The sequence below is a fragment of the Vanessa cardui genome, chromosome 1 (genome assembly GCF_905220365.1).
Source record: "Vanessa cardui chromosome 1, ilVanCard2.1, whole genome shotgun sequence".
NCBI lineage: Eukaryota > Metazoa > Arthropoda > Insecta > Lepidoptera > Nymphalidae > Vanessa > Vanessa cardui.
Genome location: NC_061123.1, coordinates 2,341,798 through 2,368,710, shown reverse-complemented (window position 1 = coordinate 2,368,710; position 26,913 = coordinate 2,341,798). Strand labels below are relative to the sequence as shown.

The 26,913-nt window shown below is 33.2% G+C and overlaps 2 non-coding genes across 2 annotated transcripts; one reads left to right on the top strand and one right to left on the bottom strand.

Annotated features, from left to right (window-relative positions):
* Positions 1 to 17,963: 17,963 nt before the first annotated feature.
* Positions 17,964 to 18,043, bottom strand: Trnal-uag. The gene has a single exon. It is a non-coding gene; the product is annotated as a tRNA-Leu (tRNA).
* Positions 18,044 to 23,154: 5,111 nt separating this feature from the next.
* Trnay-gua lies at positions 23,155 to 23,243 on the top strand. Its single transcript is given in 2 exon segments — positions 23,155 to 23,191; positions 23,208 to 23,243. It is a non-coding gene; the product is annotated as a tRNA-Tyr (tRNA).
* The last annotated feature ends 3,670 nt before the right edge of the window (positions 23,244 to 26,913 follow it).

Sequence of the window (26,913 nt, the reverse complement as noted above, 5' to 3'; positions counted from 1 at the left end):
TGCACATGTGGCAGAATTTAGATGATATTAGACACATGCAGGTTTCCTCACGATGTTTTCCTTCACCGCCGAGCACGAGGTGAATTATAAACACAAATTAAGCACATATATATAGTGGTGCTTGCCTGGGTTTGAACCTGAAATCATCGGTTAAGATGCAAACGTTCTAACCACTGGGCCATCTCGGCCCAAATATATATAAATACATATCGCATGTATATAACAATCTAAAGATAGAATGTCATTATAAATAAATAATTCAACACGATTCATAGAAATTCATGCGAAAGGTGACTTATATTAAACAATGTCCTATCAAAACGTCGCGACATAAAGTAACGCGAACTACCCTTAATAAAGTCCCGGCCCTAACAAAGGGGATGTAAACAATTGCTTTATATGACAGAGAGCATTCCGGTATATATGTTAACAGCTCTAGTTTAAATAGGCGTTGAAGTGGATAATAAAACTAACAGTTTATGTTTCTCTAACCTGCAAATGTCCTCCTACTGGGTTGAGGTTTCCTGTTAGCCAGATGGTTCGGAGCTTGTTGCACTATTTTTGATTGCTTATTTAATCACGTGTTATAATTAAATGATATTATTATCACTAATGATCACACATAAAAAAATATTTTTTTTATCTTTTCCTGTACGGGGCATTTAAGACCTCGTATGAAAACTATCATTGTATCGGTACGGGGCATATTCGACCCCGTAACGTTTAAGAAACTAAAATTCGATGTTATGATCGGTGGGTTGTCAAAGAGACCCCATATCATTGTCTTTTCATTTTAATTTTCATAATATATATTTATCACTTTCCTCCAATACTTATATCAAATAGACGCTACGGCAAAGAAATCTATGTTTTTCTTAGCCGCATCACATACGAGGCCTATTAGACCTCGCTCCGCATTTAACGCGTTAAAATGTCTCATGTTTAAATTTCGAATTCGAAACGAGTCCCTATATCGTGCTTCAAGAATAGATCGATGGCCGTGTTTTATTGACAGTAAAAATCATGATTATTGGATTCGAGAGCCGTGGCGCGTTATAAATCAAATTTCACCATTATGGTGGATGAATACCGTAATGAATGCATTTACACGATCCTGGGAAGTAATAAAATTGGATTTATTTAAGCAAACGAATATAAATGTATCTCGACTGATATTGATATTAAGCATACCTTAAATACTAAATTACAATTAAATATTTAAAAGGCTTTTTTTCATGACCTGGGGCACATGGTTGCAAGTGGTCGCTGCATTGCCAATGTTCTACGAATCTTGGGTAGTAAGATGTTAAGTCCCTTGTGCTCGTATTTACACTGGCTTTTAAACCTTTGAAACCAGAACACAATAATACAGGGTACTGCTGTTTCTCACTCAAGCCCGAACATTGCAATATCTGATGTATTAAGTGTGAAGGCAAAATAACTGATGAATGGGTATTACCTACGCAAACAGGCTAGCATAAAGCCCTACTACTATTAGTAAATGTGTTTTTTTTATTAATGTTTTATACAAACTTTGCGATAAAAGTTTCACTTACGCTCTTTTTATCTTGTTGTCGAATATTTAGGTATTTTGAGACGATTAGCTTGTAATTAGTTATCTTCCCGTTATAGATTGTCAGTGCAAGAAAAAAAAACATTAATTACAAAGGCAATATCAATCATAGCACTGCAAATAGTTATCCTCAGTCTTTCTCATAGTCAACAAAAACAAATGCTGAATATTGACGACTTCCGTTGTCGAGTGGTGTGCACACCGGTTTTCATGGGTATGCCACTCTGAGGCCTCAGGCTCGATTCCCGGCCAAGTCGATGTAGATTATCATTGGTTTTCTATGTTGTCTTGGGTATGGTGTTTGTGGTACCGTTGTTGCTTCTGATATTCCACAACACAAGTGTTTCTGACATTAGGATCAGAGTAATGTAAGTGATGTGGTGTCTTATATAAAAAAAATAAAGAATATCCTTACTTGCTTTCGGTGAACAAATTACTTTAATTGAGACTGGGGCATAACGATTCAAAAGTACATATATGTGAATATTTTAAATATTCATGGTACAAATAGAAGAAAATTGCAAGAAACTAAAGGTACGGAGTGTTTGTCTAACTGAGTAGAATTAGCAAGAAATTCGTTAGTTACTCTTTGAAACTAACTTTACTCATCAGCGTATTGCAACTTACCAACAATCTTGCAAGGAACTAATAAAAAGCTAAGATAATCTTATCGAGAACTAGATACTCACTTCGAAATAGTGCGGACCGAAAAGAATTTTACGTTAAATATTTAACATACTTTTGAGATAAAACTCGATTTACAAAAATATAATCAATTTACCATTCCAAAATATGAAAAAGTATATTTCGATTAAATTAATAAATAAATCTAATAATTCATTAAAATAAACCTGTTTAGCAAAATATGCCTGGATTTAGGCTTCGATCATCACAGGACTGATTGCACTCTAATTGTGAATAACAGCATTGTAAACCTCTCTATTTGAAAAGAAAGTATACGCTTCTTCGTGTCTTCTCACTGGAGGCTTCTTGTGTTTAAATATTGACGATTCAAACGCTTAATTATGAAGTTTACTTTAATAAAATACATTTGTTTTGAATCTTAATACTTTCTTTATTTAAAAAAAATGTCTCATAATATAATCTTCCCATAAAATGATAAAACTTTCACGTCTTTAAACGAGTTTGTTTTATTCGAACTTTACTCCAAGCACATTCAAACCCAAAGGGCTGCAGTAAATATGAAATCTCTCATTAGTCCAATATGTTACGAATCCCAGCGGTCGGCTTGTACAAAGTTATATTTTAACGAGCTTGCGGAAACAAGGTTTTGTCTCTAGAATGGTTCTCTCGTATTAAAGTTTGAAAATTATTGGTTTGCCATAGAACTACTTACATCTTTAACTACGTTAGGGGGGGGGGGGTCTGTATGTCTGGCGTCAGATATGTTGGGTTTTAAGTCCTTACGTATATGCAGAATTTACCTTCGTACTATTTATAAAATACTAATTTGCACGGCAGGTGAGTTTGTTTCCTCTCGATAGTTGTGTCGCTTCATTGTACCTTTGCATTAAGGAAGTGCTTACGTTAATTCCTCATTAGGTCAACGGTATACCGGTCGCTTAGTGATGTTACGCTTCAGGTCCCTGACCCCTTAGGCTATCGCCGTCCTCAATCCTAATACAATCTTCGTGGTTAATCTATTAATAATAAACAAATATATTACGTTTATTTTTCCTCTTAAAACACGAGATGAGTTTTAGAACAAACAATAAAGATAAATTAAATTGTAATGGCTACTTAATAATTTATAGAATTTTCTAGAAGAACAGATATAATAAAAATAATTTAAGCAGATATTAAAGAAAATAACGTGGCTGATTTCTTCATTGGATTTTTATGGAGCATATCATATTAAGTGGAAAAAATTGATGAACTTTTTGTCATCAATTATTCAGTTTCTTGGCGGTTTTGATAGAGAGAATCGACATTCCGATTCGATTGTAGCTTAAATGTTTAATACAGTTCTCTAATATGTTAAGAACTTCTAAAATCCCACTTTAGTGAAGAATATTTTCATTTTGATTATTCTTGTGCATTCGATACTTTCCTGCTCTAATGTTGCGACTAAATAATTTCTTATTTAAATTGATTTTTTTGTAATATACTTAAGTAGGCAGGAATTGGGTCACATGTGTACCTGATCACAACTGCCCATGGATATTGACAAGAAATATTAACCGCTCTAGCGCCAATACAACACCAAACATGTGAGCTGAGATGTTGTCCTTTGTGCCGTAACTACAGGTACAAAATTCATAGCATCTTACCTCTAACTCCCTAATACTTAAAATTGGAACATAACAATACTAACTCATTTATATTTGGTGATAGAATATCTGACGAATCAACATACTCTGTTACTTTATTACCACTGATATTACTAGTGTATTCACATATGTTTTCTATATCTTATTTAATCCCTTACCCAGCTGCGTCCGAAAACGTTTAACGGCTTAACTCGTCAGTGTTTTTATATACTGTAGATTCAAGGTCAATGTCGTTTCAATATTAAATTCTCCCCGATTATAATTGTGTATTGCATTATTATAAAACTCACTGCCTAACCCTATTTTTTATATGGTTTGTGAACTCAATAAAAATAGTTTAGTTTAAGAGTAAATTTTTGATTTTTCGTGTTACAGTTTTAAATTGAATGAAAACTAAGACCGTTTTAGACAATATATTTGCGCGATTTTTAGGTTTAAATTTGCACATAAAAACTATTGGTAATCAAATTATAATATAATGTATCATCGTGGCTACTTTGACAGGATACCTGTGTAATCCTGAACATTATTTATTGCTTCTACTAATATGACAAATCGGTATTGCTAGAAATCCGAACGAACGATTAGGAGAATCGTCCTAGTAATAGAGATTAATATCATCATTATTTATTAATATTTATTATCCTAAATTTTCTTGACCATTTTATATCTCAGTAAGGTATAGTAACAGTAAGGAATACCTCCTATTAAACATTTATGAACAACCTAGATAATATGAAGAAATGATTTTGATGAAATTTGTTGGCAATATCTTGAACTTTACGAGTGAAGTTGGGCTTAGGGCGGGTTGTTGTGTTGGCTTACATCGTACATAGTTTCGTATTCGATAAATAGTTGAAATCATTCTAATTATTTTGGACTAGTTTAATTTTAAATATAGATATTCACTCATATATAGCCGCCTTATTATAAAAAAACAATATTTTTTTAAAATATTATTTTAACTCATTCGATTCATATTTAGGAAAAAATCCTCTAAAAATAAAATTAAAACCGGTGTACAAAACTGAGAAGAGTATGAGTACAGGCGTTTGCAAACCACCTGAGGCTCGGATTGAAGAATCAGATGGCCGGACCATCATTAGTAAGTGTCGAGAACTAACAGGAATCCAAAAGGCTGCACCAAATTGGTACGGCATTGCTTTGTTCTGTCTTTTTGCACCTATGCATATTGTCACTGTTACTAGAACAATTCTGTTACTAGACCTTAGCATGCGACAAAAATGAAGCCTTCAGTACAAAAGTATGCCGACTTTCCTCCATAACATACTAGGCTCGGAAGGTTATTTTTCTGAAATGAGTTGAGTAAGAATGAGTGATAATGTTAAATTTAAGTGATGATGTAGAAGTTTTATGTATTTATATAGGCTTTAAATTTTTTAGATTTTTATGTATATATGAAAAGCAAGAATCCGAGATAACACTGTGAAAAACCAAAATACTCGCAAGAGAGCCGCAAGCGGAAGCCTGCCTGTTACAAAAACCACGTTGTCACAATCGTGTCACTGAGCATTAAAACAAACGCGATCATTCGAACATTCCACAGAGTACAACACATTTAGAGATGGACGTATATCATTGTATAAAGACGAGGGTCGGGCTTTCTACAACTTTTTGTTGGTAACAATTCGACACTAATAATTTTGAAAAGTAGTGCCAACATTTAAAAATAACACAAATTACTTTTAATTATAAATTTTTCATAGCCTTTAGTAATCATCATACACGAAAAACAAAGACATGAGAAACATACTTCTGGGATCCTATCATATTCAACTTGTGAGACATTTATTTTTTTTTCTATAAAATTGACGATAAGATGGTTAAATGGAAAACGTGCTGGTAAGTGGTCATACTGTGTAAGACACGGCAGGGTTAGTAAATGTAACTAAGAATTACATAGCCAGTGTGCCATCAACATTGAAACTGAAAAAAAAATCGTTATGTCTATGTGCCTGTAATTACACTTTGCTTACTTACTGTTTAAACCAAAATACAATAATACTAATTATTGCTGCTTACATTATTGTTGGCACTTTGGCGATGTAAGGAATGGTTAATATTTCTTACAGCGCCTTTGTCTTTGGGCCGTAGTGACCACTTATCATCAGGTGGTCGTAGATCTTCTACCAAACTTTGTCTTACAAAAATCTCAGCGTTGAGGTAATATTAATCAAGAACAGAAAAGATTTATAGTAACTTTGATGATAACATAAAAAATGGTCAAGACTCTGCCAGAAGCAAGTACTCAAAGAATCGTGTTATATTCAAGACATTCTCAAATCGTTTTCGACGTCATGAATCTCTTTAATATCCCTTTATTCAATTAACACGAGTCAGACATTCTTTACATCTATGCTATTTTCAATTCCACTTGTACATTTTTCTTGGGCTCAACTTTCTTAGAATAATCATCAAATTTAGCGATCAATTAAGAGCTTAAAGACCTGAATCATTTTATTAGTTTTCTAAATATTATTATAACACGATTTGATACGATATATAACAAAGCAATCTTCTTAAAGTAAAGTAAAGTAACAGCCTGTAAATTTCCCACTACTGGGATAAGGCCTCCTCTTCCATTAAGGAGAGGGCTTGGAACATATTCCACCACGCTGTTCAATTAGACAGATGTTGTTAAATTAGACAGATGCAGATTTTCTTACGATGTTCTCCTTCACCTCCGAGCACGAGATGAATTATAAACACAAATTAAGCATATATATAGTGGTGCTTGCCTGGGTTTGAACCCGCAATCATCGGTTCAGGTGCACGCGTTCTAACCACTGGGCCATCTCGGCTCTCTTACGATCACGAGCCTTTGGCGTTTGTATAATTTAATTCACAACCTATATAAAATATATACTGATATATTAAAGTCTGTCTGTGTTAATGTTAAAACCGCTAAAGCTAGATTTATGAAATTTAGTATTTGAGTCCGATGAAGCACATAGTCTCCTTTTTTAATCACCAATTAATTGAAGATGTAAAAAGGGGTTAGAGGTAAATGGGCGTGAAGGATTATTTGCTATCCGTTTTACAAATTTCGCGTGAGTTAATTCTGCAGGTTCGGCTTAATTAATATAAATAAACAGCCCAATAGTAATAAAATTTGCTGCCTTTATTCAAAAACATTTATGCAAAGAACATTCAATAATGATTTCTAATATTATTCATGAACGCTATTCCCTTTAATTAAGGGATGCCTCGTTTTGTTAATAAACATACCAGGACAGAACAGGCATGATATTAAATCACCCTCCTTGACGCTGCATCTCATTCTCTTTTAATTGAGCAATTCGCGTCGAGTGATCTTCACATAAAACGGTAAGTGTGTTTAGTGAAGTATTTTTAAACGAGTAGGCAATACTGGAAAAGGCTGGAAACCTGATCTTCTCTACATTTAATAAAACTGGAGGATATGTTTGTAATATAGAAATAACCGCTTGGTAATAAATGCATATGTATGTATACGGTATATATACCTAAATATTTTATTTTTTTAAACTTTTGTCTGTCGGTCTCATGTGGCAGATAGCAAATGTGTTAAAAAGTAATTTAATCTACAACATAAACTTCTTGTTAGATTCAAATCTGTACGAAGTCGCTGGCTAATTATGTATATATATTACATCGCACCTAGTTAAAATTAAACTTTCTCCAAGTGGAAAATAGTAACCACAAAATTTCGGATCAGTTCTTTGTCTGTAATCTGATAATAAACATTTAAAACCAGTGGGAATACAGCATATCACAGTCTATAATTTTGATTTTTCCTCTAATCACAGCGACAAACATTCTAATTTGAATACTTATTTTTATGTCAGGTAGTCCACCATTTCACGTAGGTTTAAAGCCACACAGCTCTAAGCTACGTTTTAGGAGTAGCGCAATTACTGTGAACATCTACTCATCTGATAAACACTGGAAATATTTACTGAAAGAATACATTATTTGTACAAAACGGTCATGTGTTATTAAAATTTAACACTACTGAAACTAGGAGGCTAGTTTTAGTGACTACGTTAGTTCAAATTGGTGTAATAGCTCGATATAAAATTTCGAAGATCTTGAGGTCTTAAAGTCAAACCGTAAGGGCCATAGCCGTCGCAATATTCTCAATACCAGATCGAAGTATGTAATTTGGTAGTGTTATCTGTATCAAATAAATCACTTAGTGTCCAGCGCCTATTACCATCATGTCTTATTTCCCGTCCCATTTAATTATGAGAATGAGGAAATACTGCACCTTAAATTGCACAAAAACTTGTGCGACTGGCCACCGAGGCAAAAACCGGTAAGGACGTTATCATCATCACCCTTAAAGAACTTTGTGATGATCGCCATCTATAGAAATGTCTTTGCGTTGCATTTAAATAGTTCTCCTAGAGTAATTAGCAAGCGTATTCGCTTGGGAGGTTAATTAGGAACGTCAAATACAAAAGCTTTATCTTGTTTGTAAGTCAAAAACAACATCTTTAGTCAATTATTAAGGCTTTGGTTATTTACAAAGTACGACAAAATATGTGGTATTGCCGTTTCTAAAATGTTCTTTGTAAGTGTGGCAGCGCTTTCCGCTGACGCCGCGGTTTCGCGATCCGGCGTATGTTTACACACGTTGTGGTGTTTTCTTTTGAGGCGTCGTCTGTGATGAAACCTTCGAATTGTTTTATTGACAAAAATAGAAGATTTTTCTTATTAGTTTTATTAAAAAATACTTTAATGCGTAAAAATGGATTTGTTCAGTTTTGCTGTCCTTCTTAATAAATAACCCTGCACTGTCAGTTTCGTCTGGACTATGGCCGTTCACAAGTAGTAGAAACTTCTTCCTTCTAACTACAATAGAAGGGAGACTGTGCCTTAGTTTCCTTCAAGAGAAAATTAGAATTTTCTTTCTATGAAAACTAAGAAATAGTAATAATTTAAAAATGTAGTATATTGCGCTTGTTTATATTAATGATAATTAACAGTACGTTTTTTGGTATCATAAAATTGCGTTAAAAGAACCTATTTGAAAGTGTACAATTGTAGTCTTTATTGCACGTTTCATACTATTTTAAGTAAGCCTATCGTCATAAAAATTTACTTCCCATATTAATAGTTCATTTTAACGTATAACAACCCTCTCGTGGCGTGGAAAGTTTATTGAAGAGTTGGAATAGACATTGCACCTACTTGCACTTAGATTTGCTCTGTAGTATTTCCTGCTGACTCTGATGTTACTATTCGAAAATTAGATAATTGAATTGTGTTTCAAATTCATCTCTTGTTCTCGGCGGTGAAGGAAAACATCGTGAGGAAACCCGCATGTGCCTAATTTCATAGAAATTCTGTCACATGTGTCAAATCCGCTAACTCGCACTGGCACACCGTGGTGGAATATGTTCCAAACCTTCTCCTCAAGGGCAGAGAAACCCTTAGTCCAGCCGTAGGAAATTTACAGGTTGTTGTTGTTGTTTGGATAATAAAGACGTTAAAACATAAACCTCATATAAGGAAACTATTGATTCTCAATCGGTTGTTAAGCAAGCGCGCCATAATTAACCGAATCATTTCAAGAATCTGATAAAAACCGCAACCTCGTGCGTATTCAATGAACGCTAACTGGGTTACATGTGCCTGACTACGTTAAATGAATTTGCAAATTTTCTCTCCGCGCTAACTTCTGAAAGCCTTCATTAGCTTACATTGTATCGTGGCTCCGGTTTGTTGTTGGACTATTCCGATGTTTTTATTCAATGATACACGTGTTCAGGCAGACAATGAGGATATTCGGGAAGGCTCGTGATACCGTTTTTGTTATGATGTTTTGTTAAGGGTCGGTTGGAGCTTTGTTGTATTTTAAATGGTACTTTTTATGTTTCCTTTATCATTTTGGGTATTCGTTTTCTATGGTAATTTTTGACCCAGGCAAATAAATGGCTCAGGTTTAAAAGTAACTGATTTATATATATCTCATAGCTATCTCTATTTGTATATGTATATTCCATCAGGTATACTATCGCTAAGCCGCAGTAGAGAGCGTGAGGAACTATAGGCACAAGAGATATATCATCTTGGTTACCAATGTTGGCGCAATACTGACAAAGTAAGGATTAGACAATATTTCTTAAAGCCCAGTCTAAAACCGACTCAAATCAATAATAAAAAAATAATTACAACACAACATCATACTTTCCCAATGTTGGCGATGTAATATTTGATTTATATTTCTAACAGCGCCAATGTCTTTATTAACTATCCAATGGTCCACACATTTGGGATCCACATGTGTATACACACACACACACACACACACACAAAAAATAAATGCAGCTTAAAGTATATTTGATTTTTTAATAATACGTTACGAGCTGATATTTCAGCACCATGCATGGTAAGAAATATAAAGTGGGTAATTACAAAAGGTCTCAAAGACCAAATTTATGCCCGTGTTTTGAATTTCAAGTTTAATATAAACACAAATTTGACTGAGATTGGAACGAAATCAATAAAATGCAAATACGCTATGTCAGCGTGATTCGTCTCAGCGACGGGTAAAGGTTGCCGGGCCAAAGAATTATGCGCACAGATAAAACAAAAATCCTATTAATCATTGCTCGTAGTCAAAAACAGACTGTTGATTTTAGTCAATTTTATGCTGTTAGAGAGAACACGGAAATCCGCCTTGATGTTCGAAGCGAATAATTTGAATTTTTTCTGTATAATTTTATTTGTTATAATAAGGTTTTATTTGTTTTTATTCGATATTCGAAAAACATGCCAGACTGGCTATAACCAATATTACATATTCATATATCGTATATTTAATGTGATATAAGATGTCTTGTTAGTCCAGTGAACAATTTTAGGTGAAAGCTTCAAAGGTTCAAATACCCGTCGGGTCACCATAAGATTTTCTGTTTATAAAACCTTACTGATTGTGTGGAGTTTGGAAGTTGACAGAAATACTTTCACGAGTTTAAGAAAGAATATAAATCTTTCGTCCTACACCTGACCTTTCACCAAATGTTTTCAATTCAATTTTTTATTTTTTTATTTATGTGGTCCATTTACTGAGGAAGATTTAATGCATATACTATTATAACGACGTGTTGAAGCATTGAAGTTTATCGCGGTTTAGATGGTGTGGAGTAGATTGATCTCTATATTTATTAGTGTATTTATCGCACTTATATACCTAAAATATAAATTATAATACTATGTTAGTTTTCGCTCAAGACTTCACTCGCGTTTAGGGGTTAGTTAGGTAAAATTTTGTGTGTCCTTAGGGTTCCAACTTACCTCATACCAAAGTTCATCAAATTCTGAGTTTAAGTTAATTAATTTACGTAAATCTAAAGAATCTACATTCGAAAACGATGCCTTTGATATAATTTATCTTTTTTAATTAACTTGATTGATTCATACTTAATTGAGTGCTTACAAAAGCTGCATTGAGTAAAGTTTGTTTTGATTTTTAATTACAAACTTCTTAATGGTAATTAAGAAACTCCTATAGAGAAAGTTTTCCGCTACAAACGAGTCTTAATAAATGGAAGTGAATGATTCTTTGTATTGAGGAAAAACGTCCTCAATGCGTTCGTAAACCATTCATCCGGTCATCATGAAAGTTTGGTGAGATCTTCTGTGTAAGATCGTTAAGTTTTCCGACCTAATAAATTTATATTTCTTCAGCGTAATTAAAATTAAAAAAAAAAAAACATTCAAATAATTATTAATAATAATATTTATTGATAATGTAGATTGCCATACTGTGAGGATGCATCACAAATATTCACTCTGATCATTTTTACATAACTCACCAAAAGTATATCCTGAAAATATAAGGAACGTTCTTCGTACTTCTATATAAACATTTTATATACACCCTTATTCTACCCTTGCGACACCAGGGCAGGTGGCTTGTATCATATAAAATACAGTTTAGAACACGCAAGATTAATAATCACAATAATTCACTCAAAATAAACATCAAACTACAGCAAATTGCAGGGGAGCGTGACTAATTGAACTATTTTCATTAATAAATTAAACGTAACTCCTTTTATTAAGATGATTGATTTACGTTATTTAAATTTATTAAGATGTTTTTTTTAAATTAAATCATCTAACCACATAATATAAACATATTATGTAATTTGTGTGTGGTCAACGCTAACAATTAATCTTATAGTGAATTTTTTCGGATTTTCTTGGTGGCAGGGCCTTGTGCAAGCCCGTCTGGGTTGGTACCACCCACTCATCAGTTATTCTACCGCCAAATAACAGTACTCAGTATTGTTGTGTTCCGGTTTGAAGGGTGAGTGTGCCAGTGTAATTACAGGCACAAGGGACATGGACAGGAACATCTTAGTTCCCAAGGTTGGTGGCAAATTGACGATGTAAGGAATAGATATTTCTTACAGCGTCATTGTCTATGGGTGATGGTTACCACTTACCGTCAGGTGGCACATATGCTCCGTCCGCGTACCTATAGCATAAAAAAAATTTCTTATGTAATAGGTGAAAATCTGTCTCAATTTAATTCATAATAAGTTATTAGAGACCAGATGGCCCAGTCGTTAGACCACGTGCATTGACTATTGATTGCAGTTTCAAACCCTGGCAAGCACCACTGAACTTCACGCACTTATTTTGTGTTTATCATCTCGTGGTCGGCGTTAAAGTAAAACATTGTGTGTAAACCTACATGTGACTAATTTTAATGAAATTCTGCCACATGTGTATCCAACACGCATTGGGGCAGTGTGGTATAAGTTCCAAAACCTTCTCCTCAAACGGAGAGGAGGCCTTTGCCCGACAGTGAGACTGTTACTTAGCTACGCAAAAATGTGTAACCTCTATTTTTTATAACACTTCTTTTAAAATAAATATATATTTATTCATATCAAAATATTTTATAGTCCAAAATAAAATTTATATACTTACAGTATTAGTAGTTTGAGATAAAATTAATTCAACTGGGATATAAAGCTAGATCATAGACCAATTAAGCTTCACATTAAGCAAATAATTCATATAAAGCTATTAAGGGATGCGTCATTAAAAAGCAATAAATTAATAATTTGCAATGGATTAAAAATGAATACATTAAAATAATAACGCAACATCGAAATCACCATACATTAAAGTAATAATTATGAAGAGAAATAATAATCAATTATATGGACAATTATAAAATAATCGTATCTAATTATAAGGTTTATACAATATATAATATAACAAGTAACATGCATGAACGCAAAACAAAACAAAATATGTTACTGACCAATGTGCCGATAATTTGACTAAGAGGAGCCTTTGCCAATATATATTGGAAAATGCCACCAGAAATATTACGTTCATTAATATTGTTAGAAATATTTCTGTACATATTTACATACATTTTTATCATAATTATATGTTTCATTAACTTATATTTTGTTAGTGTATCCTATTTCATAAAAGTTTAATCGATTTTAGAACGGCTTTAAAAGAATAATACAAGACGTATAGTAGGACACAAATTAGATGTAGCATCGGAAAATGCAATGGAATGAAATTAAAACCGATTACTGCCGATTTACACAACCAATAGAAATAGCTCCCTATCGCGCCATTCGACGCTATTCGTCGGTATAGATTCACGCATCATAGAAAGCAAGTGCATGTAAATCCACGCGTCAAATTGACCAATATATTAGGTCATATGATATTACAAGTTATTACGTTTGTGCAAAGATCATATTCGCATGAGAAATAAATATTCATAATTTGGTATAGCTCGGTACTCAATTCGGATGTGATCGGTTTTACGAATTTTGCCTATGCCACATCTAAGTTGTGTCGTACTACCATACGACCGCGCAAACTAATTATTAAAAAAAAGAAATTAACAAAAGAGTCGCGCATGGAACGACATTAGGAGATTTTTGGAAATTGGATTTTGACTTCAAGAGAATAAAATTTTATAAAAATAAAACAAACAATAAATATTTATTAAGAATAATAATCATTTAAAATATAATATGATTGTTAGGTTTTTACTAAAGATGATAAGTACGTCGTTGTTCGTTCAAGCAATGTTCAAAATACAGTAAAGTACAAGATTAACTGCCGACCAGACCTTGACAAATATTTACAAGAGTAAGAGAACTTAGGTCGTTACTCTTACTCCGGGATGTGATAGGTATGGATGAGGCATTCACATACAGCTTACAGGTAAATTGTTTTCTAAAATAGTTGTTTTATCGAGTGGAAAATTAATCATTTTTTCATCGCATAACAAAATTTTGCGTTACGCATTCGTATTACTTGCATGATATTTTCCATAACTCCATTAAGAGGGTGCGTAGGTATAACCGACTGACGTTGATATAAACGAAGTATCAATATCGTCTGGTATTCAAAAAAATTCCACCTATTGAGCATTTTTTTTTCTTAGTGACTGTGGGACAAAAAAAAAACGGTAATGGTCTCATTTTGAAGAGCCGCAGCCTTATATGTGCAGAATAACAAACTTGTTTGTTGAACAAATTTGTTAAAGTGTTACGATTTACAACTATCGTCCCACAATCACTGCATTTATATCTCTTTCGAAAAGATCATGAAACTGTATTACCAATGCACATAACAGTTAGTCAGGAACATTTTTTATATGTTTATGTAAAAATATATCAACGAATGTTCAACTTCCCCATGTGTTAAAGTAAGTGCGTAATGGAGAAACAAAACTCCACTTTGTTTCAATTGCGACCCTTGTTCCTCTAATGCGCGATTGTAACTCAAGTGAACGTTACAAGTTGAGTGGAACGAAACTCTTGCGACTTTATTTATTATTCTGTGTAATATACTTGAGAGTATATGAATAACTACAGAAAACTCAGACTAACAAATGAAAACTGTTTCTGTTTTTCATCATTCCAAATGATACAAAACAGCAACAGCTTAGTTACATGGATATACGGGTGTGTGCCAATCATATTATAACGAGAAATTTCCAAAGTTTCACACGTGTTCGGTTTGAGTGATGACTGTAATATATTCATTATAAGAAGTTACTTATACGAAAATGGTAACTGCTCCTCAAGGACACACTCGGATTCCACAAATGCAACTTGTCTGATGACGATTTTATAAATTTTCCTTTTATTTTTAAAATTAAACATTAATTTTAACTGTACCTGTGACCCGTTTATTTTGTAGACGGTTGGAAAAATGGGCCACTGGGAAGTAAATAATCACCAACGCTCAAAGACAGTTGCTTACATCACCATAACACCACCAACCTTGGGAAGTAAATTTTTAAATCCCTCTTGTGTCAGTAGAAGATATGATGTGTGTCCTACCCAGACGGCTTTGCACAAAATCTTACAACAAAGACTGTCCCTTTTTCTTCACCCCTTTAATTTTTTCTTCATGAATTAGACGCTCTTTGTGGGTTTATTGAAAGTCGAAGCAAAGTGATAAAGTATCAATATGATTGGAAAGACGAACGAAAAATCAAAAACAATTGCTTACGGTTTGGTCTTGCTATTTTTCGTGATCATTATCTTAAACTATTTTATTTTGCCCCATATTTTCAGCCTCCTTATAACCTTCCATCATCACAGACTAGAACTATTTCATCAGTAAACATCATCAACCATGAAACCTGAAAAGAAAGTAGAACGTAAAGCCTAAGTTTATTGCACACTGATCTTATCAATCACAAAACTTATGGGTGAATTTAGGATACCATCCAAATTAGAGTGTAGATCGACTATACATAGCTTGAATTAGCTATACAGATTTACCCGTGAAGAAAGGTACATCTTACTCTATCAGGGGTCAAGATAAAATTTTAAGTGGTACTCGAAAATATACCTATTCTAGGTCAACGAACACCATATACATGTTTGTGTGGCTTTGTCTGGACTTTAAGATATTTCTTGTTCTTTCTTAGATTGTGTGGTAATGAATGCTTTTAGAACGAATTCTATCTTTAGTGCAAAAATATTAGTAAAGTAAAGTAAAAGCGTCTTAATGTCTCACGGCTAGGCAAATGATTTATAACCATTTTAAAAAAAGGAACTTCTTGAAAAACATTGTTCCAGTGCGATAAATGAAGATAATCTACCACGTGGGTAGATTATCATCTACCACCTGTAGGTTTCCTTATGACGTATCTTTATTGCGGAGAACGAGATGAATAATAATAGATAAAAGAAGATATAAATATAGAAAGCTGATGCTTGCTCTGGATTTGAAGTCAGTTAAGATTCGTCTTGTTACGAGCCATCTTCTTTTTTAGGTTTTAGTACTGTTATTCAGAAAAAATATTTCCTTATTCTTCTCCGCTCACACAAAAGCTTATAGACTGAGAGCCAGCGATCGGAAGACTTACGGTAAAAGATATAGAAGGAACCGGAGTAAGTGTCTGCCATTGAATTTTTCTATATATTTTAAGATATCAACACGGCAGACTTGCTGCGATGACGTTATGAATATCAATTTATATGCATTTCAGCTCCATATCACGCTCAAAGGAACATCAATGGAAATAGTGAACCTCCATTTCACCAACAGCAGGTGAAGCAGTATACCTGGCAGTAATATGGAGTTTGCTCCTACACCGTAAGTCAGCTGATCACTGGCTCTTAGACTATTAGTACTTAATTACAAGTAGCTCTTGCTCCGAGATTTAAATCTTTAATTTTATTTTATATAAGCATAACCACATAGACAAAATATTCTAATAACAAGTTCTTCAAGAAAAATTCGCCTAAGGCGACTGCTGTCTACGAAACATGGTATGAAATTTAATATTATACTTAGCCTTTCAGTCTCCAAACCATTTATAAAGGTTAAAAATAATAGCACTGATTACAAAATGCAAATATCGTCCGCGTTTCGTTCATTCAGTAGCGAGATACAGCATTTTATTTACCGCCATGCTTCATTTTAGGGTTAAAAGTATTTTATGTTTTTATTATGTTAATTATCTGAAATTCAACAGAATATTTCAATCGGACAGCGCATTAATACTTTAAATGTATATCTGTCGCGATTCAGCGCTGTTTTCCATGTAAATTTTGTTTGAAATAATAATCTGCTACCTTTGGGATTCACGGCTCGTATTTGACTTATTATTTGCTGTGTTTAGTAATTTTGATAACTACATAAAACATAGATTAATTGATACATCATACAGGGCTGGTTCGTTTTTTGCCCAGAGGATCGGAATTGCGATTCAACGGGGAAATGCTGCTAGCATTCTTGCCACCATTCCACGCGGTCAAGATTTATACAGTAACTAGTTTTAGTTCATATTTGTATATATATATTTAAACATTTAATGTTGTTAATTCTTGTGTTAATAAAGATTTATTAAATATTAAAAAAAAAATTGATACATTGAAAACCCCTTATAAATTAGCAGCGCTAGGAAATTCAATTCATTAGAAAGACATATAAACAAAAAATCGATCAACTTTAACTTTGACAGTTATTTTAAAATTATAATTCATATACTTGTTTCGGTAATTGTTATTAGCCCTTTATAAAAATGACCTATTAAATAATTGCAGTGATACTAGTCAAGAAAAAATATAGGTAATTTCAAAGAACTACAATAAGCATTTATATTCATAGTTCTTAAGTATTATTTAAAGCTATTTGAAGAATTGTGTACAACACCATACAGATTTTCTGGAGTGATAGAATACCAAAGAATTATCTATGCAAACTTTCCCATTCATAATATTAGTAAGATAAGATAAAATTGAATATTGATTCAGTGTTAGTTGAAACAAGTGAAGCTGCCCCGTTATCAAATGTCAAATCTTACGCTCTGTGCGACATATGCACTATTCGTAAACACTATTTTTGCTTGTATTACTTTTACGGTACATATATGTACCGTTATATTCATATGAAGCATTCTACCGGACACCCGAAATCATACATACGAAAATATATGAAAATTTTGTACATTTCGTAAATAAGTTAAATTTTAAAAATGTATTTTATTTGTAATTTAATTAATTTATAAATTGTATTAAGTATTTAACCATAACGATACCCTATTTAATGGGATTACTATTAAAAAATAAATCTGACAGCGGTGGGATTCGAACCCACGCCCTTTCGGACTGGTGCCTAAAACCAGCGCCTTAGACCGCTCGGCCACGCTGCCGCATGACGGTGATGGTGATAAGCAGAAACGGTTTATACAAACTGTTAACATATTAAAAAGTTTCTTTTTCAATATCTAATTATAATATTATAAATATATTTAAAGTTTCTTAAATTATTTGTATTTCAATAACCAACACAAAATAGTCGTATTATATTAGTCTTTATTATGCATTTTGTTTAGGTTGAAGATGTTAATATTTATTAAATCGTACTGGTACAGAAGTTCCTATAAGCATTTAAGATTACCAATTCGTCCTAATCATAGTGATCGCTTCCGTCTGTATCAAGGGTGACAAATTGTATGACGATATGTCTTCTAAACGACAGCGCATTGGCAACAAATTGGAGAATTGAGTCTTGTAATGTACTAAACAATGTGAGCTCGAATTCCGAATTCCGTTTCATTTTAAAAAGAGCTAAGATGCTTTATTGATTTCTATTAGTTCTCACGTTTATCAAAATATTATTCAGTCAAGTAAATTCTTAGATGCAATTTTGAATTGTCATATTTAATTAAATGACGACCTCCGTGGTCGAGTGGCGTGTACACCGGTTTTCATGGGTACCCCACTCCGAGGTCCCGGGTTCGATTCCCGGCCGAGTCGATGTAGATTATCATTAATTTACTATGTTGTCTTGGGTCTGGGTGTTTGTGGTACCGTCGTTACTTCTGATTTCCCATAACACAAGCGCTTTGGCTACTTACATGGGGATCAGAGTAATGTATGTGATGTTGTCTCATATTTAAAAAAAAAAAAATTAAATTGAATTTGAAGACACCACCGATTCGGAATGTTTGTAAGGAGATTCGACCACAATGAACTAGCTAGCAAATACATAGTATTTTTATTCAAATTGAATGCAGTATGTGTTTTAAATATATAAACATTTATATTCATTGTCCATTTGGAATACGCTATAATATTACATATGCGCATACACATATGTGAGAACTGTCTTTCTTACACCTTCAATGTAGTGAAGGGCTGAGTCCACCGGTATCTTTCATGTATTCAAGACCAGCTCAGACTGTTGTTAGATATGAATATGTTGAACTGTCAACAACATATTTAGATAGCTTCCTCTTTGTCGATTTTCACATCCCTAGTTTATAAATACATCACTAAAATTCCTCTGTAATTATTTGACTTAACTCTGTAATCTGTGGTCAAACTCGTATTCAAAAAAACATAGCGTGCAATAATAATTACGTTTAATTTCACCAACAACCAATACAATTGTATACTTAAAGTAAAAAGCAAGTGTGCCATTATATTATTGTAAGAAATATAAAACCTTATTGTAGTACGATAGCTTATATTTCAAATTCTATTGAGGTGAACTAGACGTTTCTACAAGTATGCTCTTTGATGCAATATAATGATAAGAGACGTAATGTAATAGGTCTTCTCCGTGCAACCTGTTCCTTTGGACTCGACCTATTTTGTATTCGTTCCGGTTGTTTCAAAGTGCAAAGTGGCCAGTACAACATTCTTGATACATATTCTTGCACTTACATATAAATAAGTCAAATGTTTTAGAGACTCTCGCAAAGAAGAATTTTCGTGAATTGATGTTTTCTAGATTGCAGATTATTTATTAATGGTAACATATGTGTCAGAATTTTATTCGACGCAAATAGGTATCCTCACGATGTTTTCTTCTATAAATCAATAATAAGAATTATAAACAAAAATGTAAAACTCAGTGGGATATGGCTGGACTAAAATCACGGTACTTTTATGAATCCATCCTCTTGATACCCATATTTTTTATGGTATAGTGGGGAAACGAGTACAAAGGTTCACATGAGACTCTATCTGCAACACGTGGCAACCGGGCCTTGTAGGTGCGTTTAAGAAATGTATAGACTCTTTTCTTGAAGGTTCCTATCGTATCGGTTCGGAAAACATAATCTCGTACGTAATACTGGTACGTATAATTCACACTTCCTGTATTAACAGATCACCGTTCGGATTGAAAAAATGAACTTGAAAAAATTGAAGTTTATTTTAATTTTATCTTTAGCGACAGATGTGTTATGGATGTTTGTTATATTTTCACGCAAAAAGTAGTGAGAGAGTTTTATTGAAACTTTAATATAATGTAGCTAATGCATCAGAATAAAACGGGCTATATTGTATTAAAATATTGTATGAATAATACCTTACAAACAAGGCCTAAAACCGGAGCGAAGCCGCAGGCAAAAATTAGAGAAAAATTATATTAATTGACCATATTAAATATTTAAGTATATCATAATCTATTTTTTCTAGAATCTTAGATTGAAGTTTATTTTGATGTTTTGATTCGAATAACTTTAGAAAGTCGAATGTAAAGTGACGAATCTAAAATTCAGATGTGAAGGGACAAATCTGAAATTCAAATTAAAAGACTTTTCTTCGAAATAATAAACTTTATTTTTTTTAAGATTATTTTTGCTCGCATAAATTTTGAAATAAGAAACCCAAGCACAATATTAAAATCTATCATACTTAGGTATATATGGTAAATGTTATATATTTCCATAATATATTTACCACCCGACTTCGTTTGGGTGAAATAATAATTTGAGTGACTTCCTGATCACAGGGGACCTATTGGGTCTCGATCGAATCAATTTAATTGACATCGGTCCAATCGTTTATGAGGAGTTACATACACACTTCTATAAGCATATACTGTTAAGCGCCTGTGGTTTTTTTATAGCACATATGCAGATAGTTGGAATGAAATCAAATTTTACCTTAGTAGGCAACAGTAATTTCAGTATTCTAAAACTTATTGTTAAAATGAAAATATTTTAATTTCTATAATAATCAAATGTTTTGCTATTACCTATCATCATCAGCATCATCATCAACTGACTACTGTCCTCTTCTGAACATAGGCCTCCCCCAGAGCGCGCCTCGTTGTACGGTCCTCTGCTTCCCGTGTCCAGCTTCCACCGGCAATTCTGGGAATGTCGTCGGACCAGCGGGTTGGAGGTCGCCCTACATTACGCTTACAGAGACGCGGTCTCCACTCTAGGACTCGTCTGCTCCAGCGGCCTTAGTTATACGAATAGGGCATTTTCTTGTCAAAAATACTTTTAACGTATGAATTAAAAAAAAGATATATTAAAAAGTCACCCTACTTTATGCTACAAGATTGATTATCTCAATATATTTTTAATTAAATATACTTTAACAGTATTTTTAGCCTATAAGCGATATTATATTAATCGATTAAAGTGATGCTATCGTGTCACTTACGGGGGAGTGGCGAAGAGCATTATCACAAACTGTAGGTGTCATAGGAGCCGTCTTATACTTTTTGGGTTAAATGCTTTCATCGATAATATCAACACTCACACATCGTCTACAAACCATTATGAAGTTGGAATCCATTTCTTTTAAAAACCATTAAACAGTTGCGTTATTAGGATCTGCCATCCTTTTCCTGAAATGTTTTAGATGCTCTCAGCCCCCTAAAATGATAAGCTACTATCAAAGTTAGATGGATATATTTATAGGTATGGATATATATATATAGGTATTCATTTTATATAACGATCGTGTCATCTGTAGGTATTTTGTTAAAATATAAGACACGGTATATTCAAGTTTATTTCGGTTCTACAAGAATTATCATTACTCTGACAGGGACGTTTATCCAAGGAGCATATTCTCTTCACGCGCCATATACAACAGAATAACAAGACATAGCGTAATATACAAAAACTGTGACCAATGCGAAGCGTAAGTACTGGTGGCAAATGTCAACAAAAACTGTACAAAAATTCTCTTCACGCCGGGACATAACGCTCATACGCTTAAACTGGTTTTCCACTAGATATAAAAAGATAATCAGACGCTATCATGCTTAAGCCAAAGACAAGTAATATCGCGCATATATAATAATAAGCGCATTTATAAATGCGCTCTTTACTACGGATGTAAATATATAAACATATTTGCCTATTAAAACGTTTTAAGAAAATTTAATGCTCTCGATACAATCGCTGCTTTCAAATGTTTGCTGATTTTGATATTTTGAATTGGATTGTTTGTTTGTGTGCGTGTGTATGTCTGTGTGTAAACGTTCTATAAGAATCAGGTTAATTAAAATGCTTTAATTTGTTGTAGTGACAATATTATTTCACCTGATTAATTAGTTAAAATATTTATAGCCTGATAGTGAATATGAAGCGTTATAGTCGACTTTTATACGATTCTGGTCAGGCTATGAATAGGAACAAGGACATATAAATATGGACTGGTTCAAAGTGTGTGTGAATACGTGTAATTATAGGCACAAGGGATAGAACGGCTTACAACGTAAAGTTTGCGAAGTAATAACAATGAAGATCCATAGTATATTGATGAAGATATTTTCTCGTCTGAGTTTTCAAGTACGTTCCTGCTAAATTGAAAAGGAGGTTGTATGGCTAGGCTATAAATTTGATGGGCTAGCACCTTAATACTCGAAACACAGCCATACAGGGCACATGTGGTCTACAGAAACCATGTACTGAGCACGTTATTTTCTTTCCTTAGCATGTGTTTGTCACATTACGTTTGACCTTTTTCAGACGATCAATTTTGTCTCATCTGAGGTGCTCTCGTTTCATTATAATTATTCTTGGTAGCTTATCCATTGTTTGGTGCCGCAGTAATTACTTAAGAAATGCAATAATTACCTCACAGTGAACTCGCTTTTACTTTGTAAGTACGTGATAAGAATCCAACATGATCTAAAAAACTTAAGCAACTTTCGAAAGTTATTTTGCTCTGAAAATTAGTTGGAATTGGATTACTGGGAACTAGTGAGATCTCGACTCTAATGCACTTTTAATCTTATCAACAAATAACGATCGTATGTTTTATCCACGTTTGAATTAATTTAGACCAATTAGGACTTTCTTTTAGACATTTTGATTTTCATTTTCATTTCACCTGACGTACAATGCGCACATGTACGAACTATTAATAGATTAATATAATTAATTTGAAGGTAATTCCAATTATTTACCGTAATGCTTTTCGTAAATTAACCAATTTCACGATTACTAATTGAATTTGTGCATTTTTTTACATAGTGTTGTTGTAAGTTAAATATCACGTCACACCTTCGATAGCTCAGTTGGTAGAGCGGTGGACTGTAGAATGGCAATTATTGTAATCCATAGGTCGCTGGTTCAAATCCGGCTCGAAGGATTCTTTTTTAGAAGTATTTAAAATCTAAAGAACTCCAAGCAATAATTTTAATATTCAATGATTTTAACTTTTTTATATGACAAACTGTATTTTTATCTTTTAATCTATTTATATTTTGATTAATTATTATGTAATTACTTAATTATTATTTCATTCCATACAATGCAAACTTATATTACATCCCATTAATAATGTTATACAATTGAATTGATTGAAATAAAGCTACAGTAACTTGTTTAATTATTTCAGACTATTTCAATGCGCAATAAAGGATTAATGCCTGTTAGTTTTTAATAGCAAAACTACTTTGTTGTGAAATTGAAGTAGTTTTTCTAAAGTGAATAAACATTTATTTACATAAGCATTATTAACAGTAAGGTCTTAACTATATACAAATGAGAATTTCAAATAGTAGCTGTGTAAATCATGACCACGTCGAATGGTGGTACGAATGCTAGCAGAATTTCCACGTCGATTTCCAATTGAGATACTCTGGGCACAAAAATGAAACAGCTTGTTATATATCACCTTATTTCTTGTAGAAGTACTTTACTCTATTTTATACCTTATTGTACATATAACAGAGAAAAAAAAAATAGAGTATAGAAGTAATAAAGAAGGGTGTATTGAGTTGCAGGTACTCCAAGGTGCAAGTAACTAGGTATATTACTATCTCAATCAGATACAATATTATTTAAAATTGAAAGTAATAATACTAAAGTTTATTTGAGTAGTAGTACAAATAAGTATATTGGATATTTGCTCTTGAAATGAATAATTATAAAGTAGTATCGTCTATAGTTTATTTCTTATCGTTCTCTAAAATATATATGAAACCTTTTTAATATAATTTTAACATACCGCAATAGAAATGATATATTTATTTATGAAAATGGAATAAGTAGTCGTGTTATATCATTTATTTTCTGTATTTTATAAACCAACTGGTCTCCGCATCGCGCGGGAAGAATAATGGTCTTCATAAAACGTTTATGTCGTAATACATATAACTATTCGCTTACGTGGCGCCAGTAAAGCTCCCATTGCGCACGTTTTTTCCCAATATCATCAACAACCGTATCATATTTTATCCAATTAACTCAAAACATTTAAACCATTCTACCTCATGAATCATTTCGTCTGAAATTTGTTGGTAAAATTATATGAAAATTCGTAAGTAAAGTAACAGCCCGTAAACTTCCCACTGCTGGACTAAGGCTTCCTCTCCCATTAAGGTGACGGTTTGGAACATATTCCAGCACGCTTTTTTTTTTTTAAATGTATAGGCTAGCGCTTGACTGTATCACACCTGATGGAAAGTGAGATACAGTCTAAGATGGAGCGCGCTTGCCTAGAAGGTGCCTATTCACTCGGGACTTGAAGGTACCCATATTGTAGGTGGTGGGGAAAACGGAGGTCGGGAGGGTATTCCAGATTTTGGCGGTGCGTATCAGAAACGAGGAAGCAAAACGTTTCGTACGTGTCTTAAATACGTCAACGAAAAGCTGAATGAAAAACGCTGTTCCAATGCGGGTTGGTGGAATGCACATGTGGCGGAATTTTGATGCAATTAGATACCTATGGGTTTCCTCGGGATTATAAACACAAATTCAGCACATAGATATATATAGTGGTGCTTGCCTGGGCTTATACCCGAAATCATCGGTTAAGATGCACTCGTTCTAACCAATAGGCCATCTCAGCTCTATTCGTAGAAAATTCGTCATTAGGTATTTAATATTATCAAATGGTATTTTTTTATGTACAATTTACATGCGACTATAAAAACAATAAAATCGTAATCGTATCGCATCGTGAAAGGTTTCTTATAAAATTATGCCAGGATAAGTTTTGCCGGCTGATGACTCAAACTTTACCATGCCAGAAACACTCTTACAGTGGCTGTCATATAAGATTTATTATCCGAAAACTAACACTGCAACATAGGCTTAATTTGCAATATGTAAGGACGAGAGTCCCTTGCACATTCCCCGATAGTAGTCACCTTTTCAAAGTGAAAGTAATTTGATTAAAATGTTGTCTCCGATTAAATTACGTCACATTTTGATTAGATATCTTTGAAAGGTCAGAACTTGGGATGTGACTAATTACTTTCCCTTGATAGAGATTCTGTTAAGTCATCCTTCGATTGACTTACGATGTTTGCACTCAGTTTTGTGTGTTTTATAAGATAAACACAGATTCGTTTAAAAATGTTTGTTGCTGAAATTGAAAAGTGCTTAAACTTTTTGTATTCATTTCATTAGTAAAGTTAGTGTTTTAATGAATAAATCATTTTTGATAAGTGTTATAAATAAGTATTTTAATAAATATTGCACAGCATCACATATATCTATTACTCTGATCCCAATGTAAGTAGCTAAAGCACTTGTGTTAAGGAAAATAACAAGTAACGACGCTTCTACTAACATCCAGACACAAGACAACATAGAAAACTAATGAAGCTTTTCTATATCAAATCTGCCGGGAATCGAACCCGGGACCTCGGAGTAGCGTACCCATTAAAAACGGTGTACACACTACTCGACCGACCTTCACATCTGAAGAGATTGCTATAACGATGAGAGTTTGTATGCAAGAACAACATCGGTTTATGCCTTCCCAAATATTAGTTAAAGATTGTTTTAATTTTGTCAATTAAGTTATTTCAATAAGTGATCGATTCTTAACGAGTCGCTGTGACTAATCGCCATAGAGCCAACAATCGAATTTAATCAACCGTGTCCAGTAGAGCTTGATGTTCGAGTATTCTATTCAAAAAAAGCAAGCATGACTTGATGACAATACAGAGTATATCGATGTCCACTCATTCTTGAAAATATTTTCAGCCTTTGTGTCCCTAATCCAAATACGAGTATACCTTTACATCAGTTTTATCTACATTGTCATAATAGAAATAACATTATTTTTAAGTAAGTTCCAATGTGTCAAAAATTGTAGTTTATCGTTGTGAATTTTTAGTGTAAATGATGGATCTTTAAAATATAATATAATATTTACTTACATTCTATTCACAACAACAACAGCCTGTTAATTTCCCACTGCTGGGCCACGCTGTTCCAATGCGGTTTGGTGGATTAGACATATGCTAGAATTTCTATGAAATGAAAAACATTTTATGATTTAATAAAAAACAATGTCTAATATTTTGTGTAAAAATATAAAATACACTAATTGTGTTGGGGCCATGTCTGCCACGCTAATGTTTACAAACTTTTTAGTACAAAAAAGGCGAGATAAAAAATTAAAAAATATAAAAAGTTAATGACTCACGAACGCGAGTTCAATTCCCAGCGGACTTATAAATTACAGAGATTCCGTTGAAAGATTATAATATTTCAAAAAAAAAAAAGTATAAAAAATTTAACGTTCAGAAGTGTGTACTTAGCTGTTTTGGTAATGCAAGTGGTAGGTTTTACCATTATTAATGTTTTATTTTCATTTTTAGTATTGCCATACTCAATTATTATTGTCTTTATAATAATAATATTAACATTCTGTAAGTTTGCCACTGCTGGGCTAAGGCCTCCTCTCCCTTTGAGGAGAAGGTTTATTTGCACACGCTGTTCCAATGTGGGTTGGTGGAATACACCTGTGGCAGAACTTCATTGAAATTTGACACATGCAGATTTTCTCAAAATGTTTTCCT